Below are 13375 nucleotides of genomic sequence, written 5' to 3'. Positions count from 1 at the left end.
TGTTTGAAGTATTCAATGCATCCATATTAGTTTTGTATGTGTTACTTGTGCTTATGCCATTTGCGACAACTTGGAATATGCTATCAAATGCACAAGTTTCGCGTACAATTATTTGTTGCTTATTAAAATCGGTCGCATTACAAATAGAGCCATTCTTTAATATAGGTAGACCTACAACTTTATTTGTGTTGCAGAGGTCCCACTCAGCGCATGGCGTTAAATAGTTATTTTTTCGCCGTTTGGAAACTTGTGTTTCTTCGATTTCGTCGTGTGTGTTTCTTTTTATTTTTCCTCTCCAATTTTCAATTTCGTTCAACGAGTGTTCTATATCATTTGTTTTTGAAATTTCTGGCAACTTATTTTCTGTCAAAGGTGATACTTCATAGCTTTTTTCTTGTACAGTCGTTTGTTCGTCACTTTCATTTAGATGTCGATCTTCCCATCTTGCTTCAATTTTATCGTTTTCACTGTACATTTCTATTTCGACTGGACTAGATTTTTTCTTATTTATTTCTGTATTTGTTGAAGATGCGTTTATTACGTCATCTGCTTCAAACTCTTTTGGTGAACTTAATTCTTTTTTATTTAATTCTTCTTTGGTATCAGTGCCGCACGTTAATTTCAATCTGCCGTTTACATATTCTATGTGTCGTAATATAAATTTGTCCACTCTCATTGGCAGTTGATTTTTGAAGTATCTTGTTTTTATTTCGGCAAATTCTGCCTCAACAAATGATGAGGTGGCTATCTCAGCACCACGTTTAAAATGATGTTTCATTATACCCGTCCATAAGGGCAAGAAACACATAAGTTTTTTTATCTTTTTAGCGGCTTCTACATTATAAAAGGCATTAACTACGGTTCCATCAATTGAGTCCTTTGCTATTTCTTGCGCTTCAGTATAAATATTTTCTGCCCAAGTATTCCAGCTACATTCAGTACTGATTTCATCTTGTGGGCATCTATGCATTTTGTTTTCTTCCGGTTCATTAACCGTAATTCCTTTAATCATGTCGTTTATTTCTACGAGATGTATTTGTGATGGCAACAACGTAGCAGGCATATCACTGCTATCGCCAATGGCCTCACTTAATGCTACGATTAATGTGGATTTTAAAAATTTGCGTACATCGTTGTACGAATCCATCTGATATAATCTTGCTAGACTTCTTATATAAAGTTGTCAAAGAAGTTTTAGCCAAACGCGAAGTCGAAAAAATTATTAGTAATTTAAAAATTTCAAAATTTTCCGTTTTAATAGATAAAAGTACGGATATAACTCGTAATAAATTAATGTGCGTTCTTGTAAAATATGTTTCACCTAATAATGGACAAGTTTTGACACAATTACTAGAATCAGTTTCGTTAGACGCGAAAGACTGTTCCGCGAGTAAACTTTTTGAATCATTTAAAAATCTTTTAATCGAAAAAGAAATTCCAATAACAAATATTGTCGGATTGGCATGTGATAATGCATCCGTTATGACGGAATGCAATAATTCATTCGCGCAATATTTAAAGTCAGAAGTTCCATTATTAATCACTTTAAATTGTATATGTCACTCCTCGGCCTTAGTTGCAAGTAAAGCGTGTAAACAATTACCGTCTACATGCGAAAATTTAATTAGAAACATTCATTCTTATATTTCCGGCAGCTCAAAAAGATGTGCAATTTTACGAGAATTTGAAGAATTCTTTAATGTAGAAAGTAATAAGTTATTAAAATTATGTAATACTAGATGGTTAATTTTGCAGAAATGTGTTGCGCGAATTTTAGAAAATTGGGAAATACTAAAAAATTATTTTATTGTTGCAGTCGTCGAGGATAAATTACAAACCGCGGAAATAATTTTAGATAATTTAAATAACAATAAAATTAAAGCGTATTTTTTATTTTAAAATACGTATTAAATTTTTTAATAATTTTGTTTAATCGCCAGAGAATTAAAGTAAATTTTCTATATTATATTTCTCTCGTGCAAAAAGGCTGCTTCGATCGCGATCCTTAGATGTTATCATTCGTATGTAATTCTCTTATATTATTCTTGTCAGTCTCCTTGAGCCGTTTCGTGTTTGTCGCTGCTTCGGTTGCTTCTACTATTCCGTTCATTCCAATGTTATCCGGTTTCCCTCGATCCTTCCTCGATTTCCTCTCCCTGCTTCCAAAAACCCTGAGCTCCGTTCGGCGAAGGATCGCTCAGTTTCGCTCGAACTCTGGTATTATTCTCATTCAAACAGCTCGCTCCGTTATCACTGAAAAAACCGACGTTGAGGACACTCTCCGTTCTCAGTTTTCACCGCGAATATCGACGATTGCAATTTAATTGTATTCAATCGCGAGATTTAGCTATTTGTATTTTCTCTCTTTTTTTTTGTTAAACTTTAAATTGCAGAGGTTCGCGTTCGCGGATTTAATCGACTCGCGCATCAAGATCTCCGACGTTCGCGGCAAGATCTCCGACGTTCGCGGCAAGATCTCCGACGTTCGCGGCAAGATCTCCGACGTTCGCGGCAAGATCTCCGACGTTCGCGGCAAGATCTCCGACGTTCGCGGCAAGATCTCCGACGTTCGCGGCAAGATCTCCGACGTTCGCGGCAAGATCTCCGACGTTCGCGGCAAGATCTCCGACGTTCGCGGCAAGATCTCCGACGTTCGCGGCAAGATCTCCGACGTTCGCGGCAAGATCTCCGACGTTCGCGGCAAGATCTCCGACGTTCGCGGCAAGATCTCCGACGTTCGCGGCAAGATCTCCGACGTTCGCGGCAAGATCTCCGTCGATCGGGCGACGAAGTTCATCGCTCCAGAAGATTTCCGACGCGTTTAGCCGAGTTCCGAAGATCTCCTATCGACTTTTTTTGACCAACCTTTGCAATTGAAATTTATCTTTTGTATTTCGTTGAGTTGCTCAACCGTCAAATATATTTTTTTATCTTTTCTGTTCATTTGCTCACTCTCTTTATCGTTATTGACCATTCTGTCTATTTTCGTGCCGTCCACCGCGTCGAGCTCAGTGCTGAGCATTTCTATTAATTATTGCGGGATCGCGCAAAATCTCGTACAAATTTTAATGCTCATTTCCAATCGCGTAAAATTTTAGTTCATAAGTTATTTGAAAATAGTCAACAATTAATACATCAATTAGCACAAAATTTTATGACTGCACAATCTTTAATAGATATTTCTAATTTAGATATTAATAATAAGAATAAAATATTAATACGTTCAGATTTCAACGAGGAAAAGATTTTTCCAAATTTAAAGCAGATAGTAGTAGTTTTTTCTTTTCCTCATTCTAATGCCGAGGCCGAACGAATTTTTTCTATGATTAACGATATTAAAAGTAAAAAACGAAATCGGTTAGCAAATAATACACCTTCCGCTCTTTGTGTCGTTCGGTCAAGTTTTCAGGCGGAAGGTACTAATTGCGTAAATTTTGAAATTCATAGTAGGCATTTAAAACTGCATAATGCACAAAATTTATATTCTGATCAATGCACATCTGATGAGGCAGAATAATTTTGCTTTTTGTTTTTATTTTGCGTAAAATTGTAATTTTTGCACATTTACACACTTGGATTTTATTTTTATTATTTTTTTGCGTAAAGCCACACATCTAGCCGTAATATTCACTATTCTAGTCGTTATTAGTCATTAGTTTTAATTATAATGGTTTATTTATTTGCATATTACATTTATTAATAATATTTTCAAAGTTTTATTTTTTAGATTAATGAATAAATACATTTATTTTATGTTTTTTATTTATAATTTAAGAAATACTTTTTTGTTTATGTTTAATATTTAACTATAATTTTATTTTTATTAAACATTAAAATTAATTTAATTACTTGTTAACTATATAAACAGATTTTATTTTATGAATACTGGTAAAGTTTTTGGCGGTTTTCCTTATCCTTGCAACAAATGTTGGTATTCTGTATGAGATTCCGCCAAATAAATTATATATATTTTTTATTTTAAACATATATTTTATTTCTCCTTCCCTTTTTTATTTTTCAGATTTTTTATTATATATAAGTTTTTATTTTATTATTAATAGTAAGAAAATATATTTAAACATATAATTAAAAAAATTTAATAACTTTTAATAAAATTATATGTGTACGAGCGTCTGAGGGTTTCTCTTTTACATTAACGCATACTCGACTGAGGTCCTATTCACCGCGCATGCGCGAGAAAACGCGTCTCGTCTATCAACACTAAACCGAAGTTACCGATTACTTAATTAAAAGACATAACATGTCTTAAAATCTGTAACAAGGAACCAACTTTCATGAGTATCACATAACAGTCGAAAACTTGACAAAGGGACACCTTAACGGGCCCGTTATATTCCAACTAAAATGTAATTTTAAATATGAGAAAACGACGCCACCTCAACTTCCAATATTACTTTTAAGTAAAAGTATCTATAACATAATTCGACGGTATCAGAATATCTCTAAAACAGCAGTTACTGGTTATTTAATAAAATCCTTAACAAGGAACAAACTTTTGTTAAAATAATATATTAGTCGAAACACTCGACAACTAAGTGCCTTAACAGATCGGTTTATATTCCGGCTGAAATGTATTTTAAATGCGAGAATGCGACGCCGCCTAGTGGCGATATCTCGTACTTTTCAGTGACAGTTCCGAAATGCTTATTTCACGATTTGAAGTATGCATCGTGATGTTTGCTTGTACAAAACGTAAAAAAAAATATAAATACATTTTTGATATAAATAAATTATAAACTTTGTAATAAACATATTTTAAAAATGATCGGTCTAATCGTTGTTGAGATTCGATAATTTCAATAACTCAAAATAAAGGACCGTGTCTCTTGATATTATAATATTAATGCTAACATGTTTTTAATTATTGCTTATTATACTAAATTTATACTACATTTTCCGAGCTTTTATTTAACTTTTTGTTGTTGCAAACTAAACTGATACCGAACTTCAAAACCTTTTTTTGACAGCTGACGTTTAAAGACCAAAGTACATACACACTTATACATAACGCATAACGCGTATGTATAAAGAATACGATTGCTTCAATTTCTTATGTATTTACTGCTTAACAAAAGTTTGTGCTCCCGGCTTTACTATCGTTTAGCACAAAGCGAGCCAATTGAGAGAACCAATCAGCGACAATTTTAAGCGGCAACAATAAACAGCAACAGTTACATTTTAATATGTCTGTTGACTTTAAAAAATTTTATATTTAAGTTATCTTGTGATTTAAGCGCTTAAAAAACCGCAGAATTTTTGTTGTGCATCTGGACCTTGTGAAATAAGTTCTGCTGCTTCCTCGAGAGTCTCGTTGTATCTTTTAATTAATTTCAACCTTTTTCTTGCTCACCACAAAGTCCCAAGCCTGTAAATCAACGGCAACTATTTTTAATAAAACTTTAAAAAAATGACAGATGTGTTTGAAATTAAAAGTGGAGATACTCTTAAATTAATTTTTTTGAGATTTGTAAATTAAATTTTTAACTTAAATTCAGTTTTATTAAGTGTAGGAGAGTGCCCACGTTATATTTTAATATGTCTGTTAACTGTAAAAAAAATTTATATTTCAGTTTTCTTGTGATTAAAGCGCTTAGAAGGCCGTAGACTTTTTGCTGTGCTTCTGTATCTTGTAAGAAATATTCTACTGCTTCCTCGAGGGTCCCGTTGTATTTTTTAATTAATTTCAACCTTAGTTTTTATTAATAGTTATATTTATAATAATAGTTTTATTTACAAAATTTTTAGCATTTATTTTTTTTATAAAGGTTAAAGCTCCGCTAGTTCGATTACAAAAACTACGTTAAAAATACATACATCACACTTGACGAAATTTTGATCTAAAGGTGTGACAAATTATGTTATAAAGTTAAATTATTTTTGTGACTTTTTTGATTGAAAGAAATTTTTATTGTCATGAAAATTACAAGAATTTTACAGATATATCAAAACATCCCCATAACCGAAACAGTGTTGATAGACGAGACGCGTTTTCTCGCGAATGCGCGGCGAATAGGACCTCAGTCCAATATCCGGTACTATAAAAAGGAGACCCTTACAAGAGGGGCACCCGTATATATTTTTTATGTATTTAATTGTACAAAAATAAAATAAAATAGTAAATTTGACAAAAAATTATAATATAAACATGTAATACATATTTTGAAAATAAAAGGTTTATTTTAATTACGTTATGGCTTAACATGCATTTTCTTTATAATAAGAAATCAATTTTCTAAAAACACTTTTGTTTTGTCTTGCAAATTAAAATTCTTTAAACATTAAATCTATTAAAAATAAATAATGTGTACTTTCTGTAACCTATCTTTTACACAAGTCTCTAAGCGTAAAACCCGCCAATCTCTGCCTTCCAATCAATGAACTGAATCAAGTGTCGAGCTTACCAAGCATCTTGGCGGAACGGGCACTTGACAGATTGGTTATAAGGTAAGCTAAGATTAATTACTATCAAAATGGATATAAGTAAAAAAGGAGCAATTAAGAAGGTGTTGGGAAAAAGAATTGTTAGGAATTTTCAAACATCATGGCTAGATGATAAAGCTTTTAAAGGATGGTTGGCTTCTTACCATGAAAATAATGCTATGTGTACTGTGTGCAACAAGCTCATCAGATGTTGCAAATCTGATTTATTAAGACACTCGCAATCGGTTAAACACATAACAAACATTAATGCAAACGCGAAAAATTGTAACGTAGAGTCAAAAAACGATCAGATGTAGGGATTTCTTAAAGAAGAGTATAAATACACTAAGTTTTATAAACGTTTATTTCGTAACACGAGGTCCGAGAGGCGACTGTACGCTCGTAGTGCTGGCAAGCGACTGATTCGTCTGTATCTTCCTTCGGCGGCAATCGCCTACGACAATTGACGATCGCCGTTCGAGTTCTCACGCGAACGCTCGGTGCTATCAGTTTTCGGAGATCGCTTTCTGAAACGATAGCAGTCGACAAAGAAAAACCCGCGCGCGTATTTTGAGGTACCGACAAACGTGTCGGCGTAACTCAGTGGCCGTGTCGGCAACTCGGCAGCCGTCCTGACCTAATAATCGTCCCGATTATTTTATTGTAAAACTAAAAAGTAACGCAAAAGGGTGTACATAATTGATGAATAAAACAAAAATATTACTTTACATTGTTGATCTTATCAGAATATTCCTTGCTTTTGCCGCAATGGTAAACAAAACTTAAAAATAGACTTAAAATTAAGTTCAAAAGAAAATAATCATAACGCTCGCATATGTTTCATAGAAAATTAATTATCTTTCGTCTCTTTTACATTATTTTGGCTTGGTATCCAAGGTCGCATATTCGCCGCTTCCCAAGTTCCCTTGTACGGAATTTGAGTTAATTGAAATCCTTCAACATCCTTTAAGACATATCGGTCATTTCTTAATACGCGATCAACTTGGTATGGGCCTTTATAACGCGGAATTAACTTTGGCGAAATACCCGGAGTACTGTCAAAGTTCTTTACCATAACTTTATCGCCTACTTCGTATTTTTGGCTAATCTTATGTCGACGGTCGTAAATAGCTTGATTTGCGAGTTGGTTTTTTTTAATTTGTTTGTCGGCTTGTTCTCGTATGTGCGGTAGTTTGCGCGGTGTATCTAATCGTCCACGGATTTCTAACGCGTCCTTTAATTCGTCAACTATTTTTCCTCGTTGGTGTATACCAAACAACAATTTGCTAGGTGATTCATTCGTGGCTTCCGATATTACGTTATTACATGCAAATTCCACGTCTTTTATTACATTACTCCAGTAAGTGTTTTTTTTGTCGGCCAACTTTGCAATCATCGGTATTATCGTACGGTTAAATCTTTCCACTTGTCCGTTCGCTTGAGTTGAGACGTTGGCTACTTTGACGTGTTAATGTTATATTCTTTTGTAAATTCTTCAAATTCACGGCTCGTAAAACAACTTCCACGATCAGAAACTAATCGTAATGGGCCGCTTTAATATTCGAAATAAGTTTTAAGATTTTTTATGACTTCAGCTGCGTTAGTCGTTTTGGTGGCATATAACTTTACATGCTTAGTAAAGGCGTCGACAACTAAAAATATATAATGTTTCGCGGATGAGTTTGATCTCGACGTTAAAGCTAAATGATCGACGTGTAACGTAGAAAACGGCGCATCGCCTTTCGGTATACTATGTAATGATCCCTGGGATCTTCGGGAGTCTGGTGTAAACGCAACACATTTCAGACAATTCTTTATGTGATTTTTCACTTTTGTTTTAATTTCAGGGAACCAATAACTACTCATAATATTTCGGACGGTTTTTTCAATGCCCACGTGGCCCATTTCGTTATGGTACTTATGCATAACACTCGGCTCTAACGCGATAGGAACGTAAAACAAAACTTGTCCGCAGTGTTTTCTATATACTAGGCCGTTTCTCATCTCGAATAGTTTTTGTTCAGAATGCTCGAGCTCGTTTCGGATGCTCGCAATATTTTGATCTTCGCTCTGACAAAGCGCGAGGTTTCGGTCAAACGTATTGTCTTCTACAACTGTTATTTGACGACTGAGAGCGTCCACGTGCTGCATGCGAGATCCAGGTCGGTGCTCTAAAACGTAATCATAATTTTGCATCTCGAGAACCCAACGCGCAATTCGAGGGTTTGTTTCTTTTTTTAATAATGTTAAATTCAAAGCCTGACAGTCAGTAATGATTTTAACTTTATTCCCAGCAAGTATACGCGGAATCGACGAAGTGCGTAGATAATTGCCAGTGTCTCTAACTCGTAACTGTGATATCGCGACTCCACATCGGACGTTCTCTTTGAAAAATAAATAACAGGGTGCAATTTCTTGTCCGGTTTCCTTTGCATTAAGATTGCCCCGTAACCCATTGCACTTGCGTCGCAGTGGAGCTCCGTCTCGTCGTGCGGGGAATAAATACTTAATATTGGTGCGTTAATTAATCGCTCTTTGAGCGTCTCGAAAACTTGCTGTTCTTTTTCCTCAAAATGAAAATTTGCGTCTTTTTTTACTAGATCGTAAAGAGGCTTTGCGATGGCGGAAAAATTCTCTACGAATTTTCTAAAGTAGGAACACATCCCCAAAAATCTTTGTACGTCCCTTACATTCTGTGGAACCGAAAATTCTTTGATCGCTGCTAAGTCTTGAGCCGTCGGGCGGATACCGTCGCTAGTTACTGTGTACCCTAAATATTTGAACTTTGTTTGTAAAAACTGACATTTATCTAAACGAAGTTCTAACCGATTGTCGACGAGCAGCTTAAAAACCTTTTTCAAAATTACTAAATGGTGCTTTACCGTTTCCGTGGCAATAAGAAAATCATCCATGTAAATCGATACCTCTCCTGCGTCAATTAATTCTTTAAATATTTGCGTGATGTAACGCTGAAACTTAAGAGGGACGCCCTTTAACCCGAAGGGCATTTTTAGGTACTCATATTGACCTAAAGGCGTAACGAACGACGTATATTTGACCGAATTCTCGTGCATTCTAACGTGATAAAAGCCGTCCTTTAAATCTAGCGTTGTAAAATATTTTTTTCCCGTCAATAAATCAAGTTGGTCCTCAATTAAAGGTAAAGGAAAATTGTCACGCGCCGTAACCTTGTTTAGCGTTCGATAGTCGACGCACATTCGGGTTTCACCGTTCTTTTTCTTCGTTAAAACAATGGGTGACGCGTATTCCGACGTGCTTTCTCTAATTACTTTCTTTGACATAAGATTATCTAATGTGGTTCGTAACTCTGCCTTTTCATGATAAGAAAGTCTCCGCGGCGAACAAAAGAAAGGTTTCTCATCGATAAGGGTAAGCTTAAAAATATTCTCCGTTGCCGGTTCCGGCGGTTTTACCGCATTCACATAATTCGCTTCAAATAAATTTTGTACCCTCGCCTTCACCTCGTGCGGCAGGTCGGGATTAACATGAATTTCTGGTTTTATTATGCTGGAATCATTCTCGGAAATGTCAATATTCATTATTTCGGGAACTTCGCTTTCTTTTCTTAACGATAATTTTGCCAGTTTTATAAAATCGCGGCCTAGGATAAATGAGGTTTGCATAGTTGTGTCGGGTACTAAACGTATCGTGATATCATAATATTCGCCATTGAAGCTAATTCTCGAGGTTTATCTTGCCGATTACATCTAATCCACTGCCGTTTATGCCAAAAAATCGCTCAGAATTTTTACCCATAACCAAATATTTGCGCGGAACATAACTTTCTTTAATGAAGCAAATTGGGCTTCCAGAATCGACCAACGCGTGTACATTCATTCTAAACCTATCGCATCCGTTGCTTATTTCTAATTCTACCGGGTGTTGAAAGTCGTTCTCCTGATTTCCTCGTCCCACGAAGTTGACATCCTCGACAGGCTTATTCTCGGCTGGCTTACACTGGCTCGCTTTGTGGCCGAAGTTCCCACACTTAAAACACGTTCCCCGTGCTCGCTTACGTCTGTGAAGTTGTACCCTCACTTTTGGATTTTTGAAAAAAAAAAGGGAGTTCTGAACTTGTTTCGAAGAGTTCTAGAGTTCCTGATAGTTTCTAGAAGGAGTTCCGCCCTTTAAATCAATTAAAACACGATTTCAAAAACGGAGGGGCCAACTTCACGGCCCCCCTCATTTTTCAAAAAATAAATTTTTTTTCATATATTTCGATAGTTCTCGAAGAGTTCTAGAGTTCCTGATAGTTATTAAGAAGAGTTCTGCTCTTTAAACCAACGAAAAAATAATTTTAAAAAAACACCTCCCCCCCATTAAAAAAAAAAAAAAATATTGATTTTTATAGATCTCGACGAGACCTATAGTTCTCCATAGGTTCTAAAACGGTTCTCGCGCAAACAACCCCCCAAAATAAAAAATAAAGTAACCCCAATTCTTTTTTTTGCAAATTTCGGAGTTCTCAAGGGAGTTCTGTTTGCCCCCCGAAGAGTTCTCTCGAAAACTATTGGGTCGTTTTGCGCTCCGACCAACCCCCGCCGAGTTACAACCCCCTAAAAGTCACAATAATTTTTTTTTCGCGAATTTCGGAGTTCTCAAGGGAGTTCTGTTTGCCCCCGAGGAGTTCTCTCGAAAACTATTGGGTCGTTTTGCGCTCCGACCAACCCCGCCGAGATACAGCCCCTAAACGTCACAAATTGAAATTTTTCTAAGTCCATAAAAGTAAATTTTTTTTTCGCGAATTTCGGAGTTCTCAAGGGAGTTCTGTTTGCCCCCCGAAGAGTTCTCTCGAAAACTATTGGGTCGTTTTGCGCTCCGACCAACCCCCGCCGAGTTACAACCCCCTAAAAGTCACAATAATTTTTTTTTCGCGAATTTCGGAGTTCTCAAGGGAGTTCTGTTTGCCCCCCGAGGAGTTCTCTCGAAAACTATTGGGTCGTTTTGCGCTCCGACCAACCCCCGCCGAGATACAGCCCCCTAAACGTCACAAATTGAAATTTTTCTAAGTCCATAAAAGTAAATTTTTTTTTCGCGAATTTCGGAGTTCTCAAGGGAGTTCTGTTTGCCCCCCGAAGAGTTCTCTCGAAAACTATTGGGTCGTTTTGCGCTCCGACCAACCCCCGCCGAGTTACAACCCCCTAAAAGTCACAATAATTTTTTTTTCGCGAATTTCGGAGTTCTCAAGGGAGTTCTGTTTGCCCCCCGAGGAGTTCTCTCGAAAACTATTGGGTCGTTTTGCGCTCCGACCAACCCCCGCCGAGATACAGCCCCTAAACGTCACAAATTGAAATTTTTCTAAGTCCATAAAAGTAAATTTTTTTCGCGAATTTCGGAGTTCTCAAGGGAGTTCTGTTTGCCCCCGAAGAGTTCTCTCGAAAACTATTGGGTCGTTTTGCGCTCCGACCAACCCCGCCGAGTTACAACCCCTAAAAGTCACAATAATTTTTTTCGCGAATTTCGGAGTTCTCAAGGGAGTTCTGTTTGCCCCCGAGGAGTTCTCTCGAAAACTATTGGGTCGTTTTGCGCTCCGACCAACCCCGCCGAGATACAGCCCCTAAACGTCACAAATTGAAATTTTTCTAAGTCCATAAAAGTAAATTTTTTTTTCGCGAATTTCGGAGTTCTCAAGGGAGTTCTGTTTGCCCCCCAAGGAGTTCTCTCGAAAACTATTGGGTCGTTTTGCGCTCCGACCAACCCCCGCCGAGTTACAACCCCCTAAAAGTCACAAAAATTTTTTTTTCGCGAATTTCGGAGTTCTCAAGGAAGTTCTGTTTGCCCCCCGAGGAGTTCTCTCGAAAACTATTGGGTCGTTTCGCGCTCCGACCAACCCCCGCCGAGTTACAACCCCTTAAAAGTCACAAAAATTTTTTTTCGCGAATTTCGTAGTTTTCAAAAGAGTTCTGTTTACCCCCCGAGGAGTTCTCTCGAAAACTATTAGGGTATTTTTTATTACGCTTGGTTGAATAATATTCAATAAAAGATTTATTGCATTGTTAGTATAATTAATAGTAATTTTATGCATTTGATTAACTTAATAAAAAATGTAAATATTAGAGAAATATTACTAAAATATATTTAAGAATCATTAAAAAAAATTAAGGTATTGCAGTTACTTACATTATTTGGAGGTACGTTGTTGTAATGCGCATGGATTTTACTATCATATCTACTCATTAGAGAATATTAATTTCTACTCTAACGCGGAAGTTATGAAAGTACCCATGCGCATCTTTTGCCAATCGTTGCTGGATATGACGTTCAGTTTTTTTTTTAAGTGCAGTTTCTTTTTTTACATAGAACAAGGATCATTGTGCATAGCGCACAATGAATTGGATTGTTACCGCCGCGCATTGCGCAGATTTACATTTTATCAAGATTTACCGCCGCGCATTGCGCAGATTTCTGCTTCAAGACTGTTACCGCCACGCATTGCGCAGATTTTTGCTTCATCAAGACTGTTACCGCCGCGCATTGCGCAGACTTTTGCTTCATCAAGACTGTTGCCGCCGCGCATTGCGCAGATTTACGTTTTATCGAGACTTACCGCCGCGCATTGTGCAGATTTACGTTTTATCAATACTTACCGCCGCGCATTACGCAGATTTACGTTTTATCAAGACTTACCGCTGCGTATTGCGCAGATTTCTGCTTCATCAAGACTTACCGCCGCGCATTGCGCAGATTTCTGCTTCATCAAGATTTTTACCGCCGCGCATTGCGCAGATATCTGCTTCATCAAGACTGTTACGCCGCGCATTGCGCAGATTTCTGCTTCATAGACTGTTACCGCCGCGCATTGCGCAGAATAACGTTTTATCAAAACGTTTTATATAAAAAAGCTATTAAAGATATAATTTTTATTGCTGTTATAATTTTTTTTTGTTTTTCATTTGTTACCATTACTTTTATA

Source organism: Cardiocondyla obscurior, linkage group LG20 (assembly GCF_019399895.1).
Source record: "Cardiocondyla obscurior isolate alpha-2009 linkage group LG20, Cobs3.1, whole genome shotgun sequence".
NCBI lineage: Eukaryota > Metazoa > Arthropoda > Insecta > Hymenoptera > Formicidae > Cardiocondyla > Cardiocondyla obscurior.
The sequence above is the reverse complement of the archived record's forward strand: the minus strand, read 5'-3'. Positions refer to the sequence as shown.